Genomic DNA, 12496 nt, shown 5'->3' with positions numbered 1-12496 from the left:
TGCATTGACAAAGCACACTTTTCATGTAATATTCTATGAACTTCACATACACTTGACTTCGCACACATGCTGCTTTCTTAAAGTATCCTCATGTAGAAAACATTCACAGTGTTAACTTAGTACCTCAAAAAATGAATCTGTCCTAGAAAATGAGGATATTTAGTGAGACTAAAATGTCAATAAGGGAATCTGAGCTTATGTCAAATATACCCTTTTTGGCTTTGAAATTTTTTGAAAGCTCATGGATTGGACTGGGAAAATTGTGTTAAGCTTCTTTTCCTTGATGTTTTAGTATGGACTGAAGGTGAAGGTGAATTATATGATCGTCTGGCCCACATGCCATCACTATATTTCATAGTCTTACTAAATGTTAAAGGTCTAAGCTACAATCACTATGGAGCTAATGAATGGTGAATTTTTATTGACCTATTTGTGCTGTCAAACCTAAATTAGATGATATTAAAGTAATATAAAGTGTAGGTCTTTGCCTAGAAATTTGTGTGATTGGACAAATAGCAATTATGGATAAAACAAGATATCATAAAAGAAGAGAGAAAAACATATAAGACTTATTTTAAGGTTACTTTTGAGAAAAGTTGGGTGTAGACTGAACTCTTTAGGAAAGGCTTTGTGGAGTAAATGGAGTTGGAGGAAGATTACTGATCGATCATTCTGTGGTTTCAGTGAGAGAAAAACAAAGAACTTGTGGGAGAGGGGGTTAAAAGGAATATTTAATGACATAGGGAGAAGTTAAATAAGACCTTGAGGATCTCTCCTATTCATTCCTTTTAGCCACTCAGGTTAGAGGAAAGGCCTAGCTTTAAATTAATTCTCTCTGATCCGATGGAAGCAAACAATTTCTATTTTGAAGACTATTTTTCAGAAGTAGTAATCATTATGGGGAGAATCTGAGATAAAGAACAATGCCTTCTTAAGATTGTGGGTGATGGAAGTCAATAGCAAGAAAGGACACAAATATATGGATAATCAAGTTTCCATTTCTGATGTTTTCAATTATTTATATAATTTAAGTGGTTAAAATTGCCCTTTTCTTCTAGGGAGCCCAATAATAAAGCCTCTGGGATTCTGCTTTGGATGTTACATGAAAGTTCTTTAAGAAACAAATTGGAATGAACGCTGTAATTAAATTTCTTCCATAGATCAACACAGAGGTTTTGGGGGGCTGACTGTGTAAAAATAATCCTAACTCTATGAATCTGTTTGGAGTTTCCTGTGTTTGTCTTGCCTTTAGCTAATGTCTCCATGCTTTGCATATAGTTCAAACTTCCTACAGCCCAGTTTGAATTACATGTAATGATTCCCTTTGGTCTGTTGAGAAAATCTGTTGCACTAACATTCAAGATTTTTCACAATTTGCCTGTTTTACTCCTAGGTTCTCACTTCTTGCCATATACCATGTTTTAACCATAGTGTTCTCAACTCGTTTGCAAGTTTTTGAGGTGATGGGCACTCAGAAATTTCTCATATATGGAGGCTGGATGTTTACCAATTGTACAGTGCTTTTCCCCAAGTCCTAGCCCCCCACCTCTGCTGCTTTAGCTGTCTGCCAGCACAGTTAAAGAGTGCTAGGTGCCTTTTGGAGGAAGAGGTCAACCTGAGGACGTGACCTTTGGTTGATCTGGACCCAGGCAATCCAAGGCTCCTTACCCCCTACCCTTTCTTAAAATGTATGCTCAGCCTGCCATTGCCATATGCTCAGCCTGCCATTGCCATATTAGGAACTGTTCTAAGGATGCAGCTTTGAGAGAATAAAGTGTTGTTTAGACCATCTGGACTCAATACGTGACTGAACCCAGTTAGGCAAACTTCTATACAAAACGTTAAGATTCTGGCAGGTGGTTGGTGAGATCTACTCGTCTTGCAGCCGCCCAGGATGAACCTTGTAAATCAGTTCTCTTACTCTTTCTGGAGTGGTCTGTCTCTTGCTTCCGTCTCTCCTCGCCTTCCTTGTACAGGGGCCAGCTTCGAATTTCACCTGGGGAACTTTACAGTTTGTGAACCAGCATTTTCTCCAGTAGAACGTTGTGTGAAGACAGATAATATGTAAAATGGGGTTGTGAGTGAGACTAAAATGTCAATAAGGGAATAGGAGCTTATGTCAAATATACAGGACCTAGGGAGGTCCCAGTCGCTTGCCATTGGACGCAGGAGAAAGCTAGGTGACTTCCCTACCCTCTTCCCGCCATGACAGTCATCCGTACCTGGTCATGAAAACTGCCCACTGATTATAGGGAACAATTGGACCCTCCTGGCTCCAGCAAAACAGAGCAGCTACTCAGAGCAGGTCTACAGAAAACCAGTACCTGCATGCTGGTCTGAGGAGCTCACCACCTCGCTGACCTCCTTGTGAGCTCCCCGTGATGTCTTTCCCCCAGGAGTTCTGCAGCTGTTTAGATGAGCTCACCTGGTGGTATGAAGACCTCTTACTGATGCTTTATATCCTCCTGATCAACTTTTAGACAATTTAGGGATAGTCTGGGGGTAGTGATATTAAATATATTCTATTGCCGAAATCCAAGTTTTTCTATTTTCTAGAACTGCTCATCAGAACCCGTTATTATTTTAATAAGCTAATTGGGGTCCGAGAGGGATACCAAAGCCCCCTACAGAGATCAGATAACACATCAAGTTTTCTATCTTCTTACTTATTCTAGCATTCCTTTAATCTGAATTCTTCTTTCATCACTGCCTTCTCAATGCTATTTATCTTTGAAGGCTCGACCCTTGTGTTCATAAAGCTCAGGACTTGGGCCATTTCCATCTAAATCAGCCAGGGTGCTGGTTAGAAATGCAGGCTGATTGTATAAATCAGCATCTCTAGGGATGGTCCAGAAATCTAAATTTTAACAGGCTCCCCAGGCATCTCTCATGCATGCAGAAGTTTGAGAAACACTGTTCTATTCAAACGCCATGAAGTTTTTCTCATTCTTCTAGACAACCAATGTTCTTTCTCTGTCTTTGTAATTTCTGAAAAAGTTGGCTTTTATGCCCTTCCTATAGTATTTATAATATTCTGTCCTGTATTATAATTTGTCATAACGTAATGATCTGTACACTGGCTTTATTCCCTCTATAATAGGTGTACGCTCCTTGCAGGCGAGGCCTGTGTATCTCCGGAGCATCTGGCATGGAGCTTTGCTTCTAGCAGGTGCTCAGTTTTTAGCTCTAAGAATGCATGAAATGTTACCTCCAGGCCTTTCCCCTCCTCTTCTGTCAGTGCGCTGTGAACATAAGCTACAGTGTAACTCCAAAGTGCTTGTACCATATTAAAATAAATGAACTGCTCAGAAAACCCCTTGCTTGAACTAAGCTTAGTTCACAGAATTTAGTCCCAGATAAATAGTTGACTCAGGCTTTTTTGTTCTCTGTAAATCTCCTTATCAGCAGCAGGTTTATTTTTGAAACTCATGGCTCAGTATAGTGGAAAGTAGTCACTTGAATCAAGTACAAAAGAACAATTCATGGCTCAGGTCATAAAAATTACCTGTACGTCTGTCACTGGTGAATCATTTATGATGTCCTCAGTACGGTTTTTATTTTCAGAAGGTTAACTTTGGAGGTGCATTTTTAGAGTGTATATGTTTGCTTAGAATATACCAAGCTACAAAAAGGGGCATTTTCTTAAAACACCACTATGTAGCTTCTACAAAATCCAAGCAAATGAAGAAAGTATACTCAAATCAAAGATCAGAAGCATGGCTTGAACTTCAATTATTTTGTTCCCAAAGCCCAGTGCTCTCTCTCCAACCCTGTCTGGATCCGTTGCACGTCCCAGACCTAAATTAGAGTTGAATTCCTACAGAACATTTCAAAGCGTGTCATCTTGCTTCCATCTTCTCCCCCACCTCTCCTGCAGTTATGGTGAAAAGGTTCCCTGGTATTTGGTTTTCCTGAAATTAGGATATAACCTAACCACTTCAATATAGATTTAAGTGACCTGAATGATTTGTTTTGCTTTCTAATATTGAATAGGCATGAAGCTTTTTCTTAGTTTTTATAAACCTGGTAAAATCCAGTCAAACTTACACACAAAATTGAAATACTGATTTTTAAAAAACGTACACCACTAAACTTATTGTGGTATTCATTTTGTAACATATATGTGTATTAATCATCACGTACACCTTAAATTTACAGTTTTACACGTCAACTATAGCTCAATAAAGCTGTGAAGAAAAGCTTACAGAGAGAATGGCTTTCTCTAAGCTTGTTGTAAGTATTGTTAGGAGGTTTATTACCATTCAATACTGCATTTAAATAATGCATTAAACAAATATCAGTGAAATTATATTCATAAATTACACTAGAGTTGACACCTAAACAGGATCCACCAAGGAAAGGATATTACAAATACTTTTACAGCAGTGGAGTAGATACACTTGAATGTTTTATATCTGTATACCTTTCTCAGATGATAGAGGAGGAAAACATTTTAGGGAGAAAACATTTTAAGCAAGAAAACTTTACAAAAGTCTAAGGCTCAAATAAAAGGTGAATGCAATATTTTAAATTCAGAAGAAAAGTCGCTTATTAGCATGCTGTCAAATAGGAATAGAAATGCAGAGAAATAAACTGTCAAATGTTGGCATGTGAGAAACATAAAAACTCCCACAATCAGGTATCCTCTGAAAAATTCCAAGGAGGCTGATTCGTTCCTGGTCAACTCAACTGGTGACTTTTTCGTCCCCAAACCCAATGCTCTCTCTCCAATCTCATCTGGATCCGTTGCACATACCAGACCTAAATTAGAGTTGAATTCCTACAGAACGTTTCAAAGCGTATCGTCTTGCTTTCCGTCTTCTCCCCCACCTCTCCTCCATCTCCAAGTTTCCATCCTACACACCTCTGCTAAAAATGACTCTTTTCAAACATAGTTTTCATGAAGTCACTCCTCTGCTTGATAATTTAGAATGATTTTCCATAACTTGTTATATAAAATCCTCACTTGCCTTGCAGTAACATCTTTTACCAGCTGGACTGCCCCTTCATCTAACCAATCAAATCTTCATCACCCTCAGAAGCATGTGGGTCTATGTTTTACATAACTTGCTTGGTAATTTTAGAAAAAATTCTGGAAGATTTTTGAAAAAGCTTACTGGATACCCTTTCAATGGAATGCTGGGTGTTATCTAAAGTACTTTTCAGGGATTATCTTATTTTATTGGGTGTGTACTTTTGATGATTTTTGGCTGGATAATTGGCACTTTTAGAGAGAGAAATATTAACATCTAGATGGCTGATGACAATGCACCAATGATGCATCAATAAGTTTCTTGTCCAGAGCAATGCAAATGGTTCCTGTTAGTGGCAGTTTGAAGATGAATTGGACTTACGAAGATTAACTCTCCTTTTTTTTTTAAATTTTACTAGTCCCCTCATTAATTAATGAGTTAAACAAAATTGTTGACTTGAGTTGACTTTACATTTTATGAGATTCATGATTTTACCTTTTTGAAAAGAATGAGATCCCAAGGAATAATATACATAAATCTTTATTGCCCTCTTTGCCTTTTAAGTCCCCACATGGCAGTACATTTCTATACTCTGAAACTCAATTCACATCCTTCCCTTTCCAGAAACTTTATCAAAGTGGATGTTATTAAAAGTTATAACGAGGGAACTAGTAGGATGTTACAAGCTCTTCAAAGGAACTCAAGAACCACACATATACCATGCCATCAGGAAGGCTGATAAAAATTTTCTTAGATGAAAAACAGTCCAACTGGTCAATATCCACAGGGCAATTACCAATCAAATCTCCACCAAACCAACTTGAATTTCTATGGACAAGTACCATTTGCATTGCTATTGGATTTCTGCCATTTGTTGGACATTGTTCTAAACACTGGAGATAAAAGAGTGAACAGAACAAAGTCCTTGCTTTCTTGGCACTTACATTATAGTGTGTGTGTGGGGAGTGGGTGGAATCAGAAAGACATAAAATAAGTAAAAATATAATACGGCCTTTAGAGACATGTGCTATCTGTACATGAAGAGTGCAAACCAGGACACTGTTGTGAATCAAGGAATATAAGGTAGAAGAGAGTAGTAATTTCTATGGAGTTATCAGGAAAGGCTTCTCTGCCGAGGTGATATTTCAACAGAAACTGGAAGGAAGAAAGGGAACACATCATGAGGCTATGGGAATTGAGGGGAAGAGAGAATTTTGTATAAGGGAAATGCTAAGTGCAAATGCCTGAGGCAGGAGCACCAGGGCTGGGAAGAGGTCCCAGGTAGCTAGAATGGAACGCTTCCCAGGGAGAGCAGTTCTGAGACATTGCCCCGGGCTGGAGGTGGGGAGATCAAGCTCATCCTTTGTCTTCTTTCAGGACTTTGATTTGTTTTGTTTTGTTTTGTTTTTTCCTTACTTCATGAGAAATGGACCATCAGTGGAGAGTTTGAGGAAAGGTGGAACATGATCAGACATGGAAAACATTCTGGCTGTGATGAGGTCAGTGGTTTCAAGGAGTCAAGGGCAAATGGGGGAAAGCAGAGGGTAAGTGGTATGGGTTGAACTGTCTCCACCAAAAAGATATGTTGAAGTTCTAACCCCCTCACACCTGTGTCCGTGACCTTGTTTGGAAACAGTGCCTTTGCAGGTGCAATCAAGTGAAGATGAAGTCCTAATGCATTAGGACAGTCTCTCATCCAACGACTGGTGTCTTTACAAGAAGAGGGAAATGTGAACATATGCAGAGAGGAGGCCAGATATTGGAGTTAATGTTGCCACAATTCAAGGAATGTCGAAGGATTGCCAGCAAGGACAAGAAGCGAGGGACTGATGAGAATCTAGATTCCCTCCCAGAGACTTCAGGTGGAGCATGGCCCGATGATGCTTTGACCTTGGACTTTTAGCCTCCATGACATGAGAGAATGAATTCCTGGTGTTTTAAACTGTCTGGTTTTTGGCACTTTTTTTTTTCCCCTTAATGGAAGCCCTAGGAAACTAATGCAGGGAATTACCACAAGTAACTCATGTGAGAGATGATGGTGACTTGGCCAGATTGGTCATGAGTGGCATTGGATCCAGGGTACTTAAAAAAAAAAAAAAAAGATAAAATTAACAGGATTTGTTAATGCATGCCTAGTTTGATAGAGAAGCGTTAGAAGTAATTCAAAAACAAATGCTGCCTGTTATTCTTAAGAACTGAACACAGTAAAACTTAGTAGCCTCTTTTCTGAACTATGATGATTGATATCTAGGGCTGTTTTCACCGCAGATTGGCACTGGAGAGCAAGCCTAGAAGCATGAATTGCAATGGGAGCTGTTCATTATCAATCTCATGCTATGTACTAGGCTCTTAGTACACATCGTGCCGTTTACTCCTCCCAAGGATTCTGCAGGGTAGGTGTTACACTCTCATTTTACAAATAGAAACCTTTCAGCCAGAGATGGTTTACATGCACTCAAGGAAGTGTTAAAGGAAAGATTAAAACCCAGATTTTCCTGATGTCAGCACCAACCTTCTATCAAGAAGTGAGCAGCGCTTTAAGGGATAAAACAATGTTTCTGAGCAATTTGGATGCTAACTTAAATAGTTCTTTTCATTTAGTGCTCAGCTGTAAAAAGCTTTTATACAGTCCTAGAATGCACAGAATATTCCTACCCTTGTTTTTGTATCTTTATGGAGTGTAATTTGCTGTTTGGTGTGTGTAGACACTCAAATACTCACTGGATTTAAATGAATTTACTAACTGGCCCTTATGCTGAACACTGAGATTTCTGTGATTTTGTGTTATTTCCTATGGAGTCACCTATTTATATGCACTTAATATATTCTAATATGTCTTTACATTTGTATGGTACTTTATAACATACTAAGAACTTTCATATTTGTCCCAATAATGCTGACAAAATACAGAATGGTTCCTGTTATCCATTGCTGCATACCAAATCGCCCTAAGACACAGCGGCTTAAAATAACTTCATGATTTTTTGATTATCGCTCATGATTCTGGGGGTGAAGTGGGTGTAGGTGATTCGTGGTCAAGCTCTGTCATGCAGTCACAGTCATACAGTGGCTGTGTCCAGAGACGACTCAAAGCTTTCCTCATTGACATGTCTAAGGCTCGTATTGGTTGGCATGCCACCTGGATCATTGGCCTGAACACCTACACATAGCTTTTCCTTGGGCTTCCTCACTCATGGAGACCAAGTTCCAAGAGAGATCATTGAAAAAGACAAGAAGAAACCGACAGACTCTTAAGAACTAAACCTAGAAACTGGCACAGTGTCACCTGTATTGAATTAGTTGGGCAGTTACAGCACGTAGATGTAAGGAGGGGAACACAGACCTCAGCTCTCAGTGGAAGGAATGTCAGAGAATTCTAAGATCACATTGAAAACTGCCACAAGAAGAAAAACTTAACTGTTGGCATTTTATACTGAAAAAATTAAAAGTTGAAAAATTAGGAATCTTGCCTAAGATCACAGAGCGAATTATCGCTGCAGGTGAGATTCAAACGAAAGTCTCCTTACTTTGTTGGACTTTCTATCATTAGGAGGCAGTGGAGTGGAGTGTTTAAGACGGGGGATCTGGAGTCAGGCTGTCGGAGGGTGAATTTTAGTTGCACTTTCTAGTTCTGTGACCTTGAGAAGGTGACTTGGCCTCTCTTGCCTTACTTGGTTTCCTCCTATGGGAAAGGAGTTCATCAGACCTGCTACAGGGAGTTGGGAGGACTAATTGAGCTGATACACAGTAAAACTCACAATAATGCCTGGCGTAACAATAGAATCAACTATTATTGTATTTCTTACATCAGGCTGGTGGTATTTATGAAGGAATTTGGTAATTTTGTTTTAAAGTTCAGCAGACATAGATGCAATTTAAGTGTCAAATGACAGGAATGCACAGGGTGAAAATGCAATGTGGTGAGTGCTCTGACAAGTGGTTAGTTACCCTTTTTTTTTTTGTGCCATTTTTTTATTCCAGTGGATCATACCTCAGTCATACTTTCTGCACTGCACAGAAATGATCTGTTTAGCCATCTGTCTCCCTATTTGAATGTCTACTTATGGAGGACAAGACTGTTCTTGTATACATTTGACTCTGTGACTTGTACAGAATCTGGAATGTAGTAGGAATTGAATAGATACCTATCAGGTCAATATACTGGCCTAAAAAAAAAAAAGTAAGAGAAAGGCATTGCTTTCTTTCGCAGATTTGTGGGTTTATTATATCCTAGAAATTTCAGGGAAAGGACAGAGGAGGGAAAGACAGACTGGAATAATAACCAAACAACCCAATGACTTCAATGGTCATTCATTTATTCATTCATTCTCTCATTCACCAAAGAGATTAGGTTCTTCTGTATCTCCTTACAAAACGGTATTAAATTTCAATTGTTTTTATTTTGGGATAATTTGTTACATATTATGCAGCCCAGCCTCTCTACTTTAGAAGTATGTTTATACTAAAGAAAGAACGCCTTACCTTTTGAATTCATTATCAGGTCTGGCAAATGTTAAAAGCTGCTGTTGTGTTTAAATACCCTGAGAGAACTAAACAGCTCCCCGCTCTGAGTATTGAGTGATTATATTTTTGTTTGTATTTTATTTGAACTTATATTGGCTGTTGTCTATCCCCGTGATGTTGGTAATCCCTTAAGAAACAGCAGAATGATTTGGAATTCTAACCCCTAGTGTCACTACGAGAAAAAGATTTAATAAGTTTCTAAAATTCCCCTGACTGGTAATTGGATGAATGAGATTTTGATGCAAAGATAAACCAATTGACATATTTCAATGCTATCCTTTTTGGAATGTATGGGAGAGACCTGCCTTATTGCATATCACATAAGGTGTCCATTAAACACAAATTATTTTTCAAAGGAGAGGCAGAGATGAATGAACAAAAACATAGTGAGGCATTAAATGAGTCAGAGGAGGGACTCACATAAAGAAACTGCAAAAATATTCATGAAATAAAAATAATTGCAAAGTGATTACTGAATGATACATTTGAGAAAGGCCGTATCCAAAACCAAATCTTATGCTAGTGGAAAATTTTTATAATACTTTAAGCAATTTTTGACAATTTGGTTTGTGGTGTAAACACTGAAAATGTTTGCATAGGTATTTTCTTAGTTTTTTTCGTTTGAGTTTATCAACTTTTCCCTCTGTAGTCAGCAAGTTCTAGATCATAGTTATGAGAAAAAAATTTAGGAAATATCTGTACTTCTGGCTTTTTTACATTGTTTACTTCTTTCCACCCCACCCACTTTGAAAATACAGGGAAAGCATGGTACTAAAGAAATGTCCTTGCATTCGTCCAGTGTAGATTTTTTTTCCTTCTTGTGAGTAAATACTTGGTTCTCTAGGGGTGTAAAATCTATCATAAGAAAAATTACTCAACCAGTGAATTAGTTAATGTTATTGGAAGGAGGGCACTGGCCAGCTGTTCTCCTCAGGGGGCAGAATTGGAAGAAACAGACTTACACAGGAAATGGAACATTGTAAGGAAGGAAACCTTCCTGACAACAAGGTTGATAGAAGCCTAGGGGCCTCAAGATTTCTCCCCAAGGTAAATATGACCCAGTGGATGAGAGCTAGGCTGTACCCGGAGTCTGATTCCTGACTCTACACCTTCTTAGCTCATGCTGCATCCTTGACAACTTGAACTTTCCTGGCCTCTGTTTAATCAACTGTAGAAAGGGGAAAAAATAATACTTAACTCTTAGGGCTGTAGTGTGGATTTTGAAATAATTTAAATAAAATTTTTGGCACGTAATTAACAGCCAATCAATGGTAGCTATGATTATTATTATCACCACTGGTTAGGGGCAAGTATTCTCACATCAGTTCAAGGTGATTTCACTAACAATAATTTGCCCAGTCTTGATTTGGAGGAAAGGAAACTTAGAAGATTATATATACATGGTTCTTAAAAAAAATAGCAATAAAGAGTATTTCCCCTTTAAATATAGGACAGAGAGAGAATTTTCAATATTTCCTGGAAGAGGAAACCCATTTTTCTCTAATGGCATTTCAAAATGTGCTTCTGTCCATATCTTTGCCATTCTAATTTATAATAATAATATGCTAATTTTATGCTTGTATCTTAGGTTGCATTAGGTGACAGATTTTAGAGGAATCACATGGTAAAACATATTTCTTTCAGATTATGTTTACATAGAAACACACTTAGGTACTTCCAGTAACTATATTTGGCATCTATTTCTAAAACTTGATCACATTTTTCTCAGTGTGGTCATTTGGCATGCCCTTTTGATGGTAATATATGGATGTTTAAGAGAAAATATTTTTTCTTTTAAAAATATTAATTATGAGTTTATTAGAAGAACACCAATTCTCGCTTATTTTAGCTTATATTGGGGTTAGAAAGTTTTATTAAGTTTCGCTTATAATTTTTCTACAATTAGAACAAATACATAAGTTATATCAACAGACTTTGTGTGCAGAACCCAGAGCTACACACGTTGAAATCAAAATAGATGCAAACAACATGTATTTCCTAGGCATGGGAACACCAAAGCCTAAATGAGATTAAGCTATGAAAGGACCTAATGACTCCTGCAGACTTTTCCTGCAAGATGAAAACAGCTGTGGTCTTCTTATCACAGAGGTATTCTGCCCTAACATGGTTGATCAGTACATTTTTAGAGATGTTAGGAAAGGAGGCAAATTCTCCACTCCTGGGTGGAAGTTGGTATTTATTTGCCCCTATATTCTTCTGGGAGACATTCTAGCTTTTCTATCAGAGAAGTTAAATAGAGTGTGCTTTAGATTGCCCTTGCTGACAATATTTAATCAATTAAGACATATTTACAATGTGCTCTGTACTGTAATAAGTACTCAAGAGACTAATACAGGAGGAAAAGACATGACACTTGTCAGTGATCCTTTTATTGAAATATTTCTTTGGAGGGAAAGATTCATTCATGAGAAGTAACTTCTAGGCAACCACTTCTCATCTCTATTTATTCCATTCCTTCAATCATTTCCTCAACAAAAACTGAAACATGCAATGCACTTAGAAGGTGGTAGGTTTAGGAGTTACAATAAAGCAAATAAATGGTTCCAGCCCTTGAAGATCATGGCAAAGATTATGAAGGAGTTATGTATGAAGAATCGTAGGCAGACAAAGGAAAGAATACCAATTCCCAGGGCACTGTCAAGGAATCCTTCACATAGCTCATTAAAAACAAAACAAAACTAACTCTGGAAAGGTATCTTGGAATTCACCAGACAGATTACAGTCAACCAAGGAGTAAGGTGATGGAGTGAAGGCCATCATTCCCTGGGCTAGAGTGACTGAACAAGCATGGACATACGACACAGGAGAGCATATTCAAAAAAGGAGTAGCAATCCCATGCAGCGGGAACATAGTAACAAAGCAAGTGGCAGAAGGTGGGACAACACTGAGAGAAAGACACTGGCCAGATTATGAAAGGTCCTAATTTCCTGCTAAGAAGTTAACATTTGTATGATAGGAAACGGATTATTTCCATTTC

This window comes from Camelus ferus, chromosome 12, assembly GCF_009834535.1.
Source record: "Camelus ferus isolate YT-003-E chromosome 12, BCGSAC_Cfer_1.0, whole genome shotgun sequence".
In the NCBI taxonomy this organism is placed as follows: Eukaryota; Metazoa; Chordata; class Mammalia; order Artiodactyla; family Camelidae; genus Camelus; species Camelus ferus.
The sequence above is the reverse complement of the archived record's forward strand: the minus strand, read 5'-3'. Positions refer to the sequence as shown.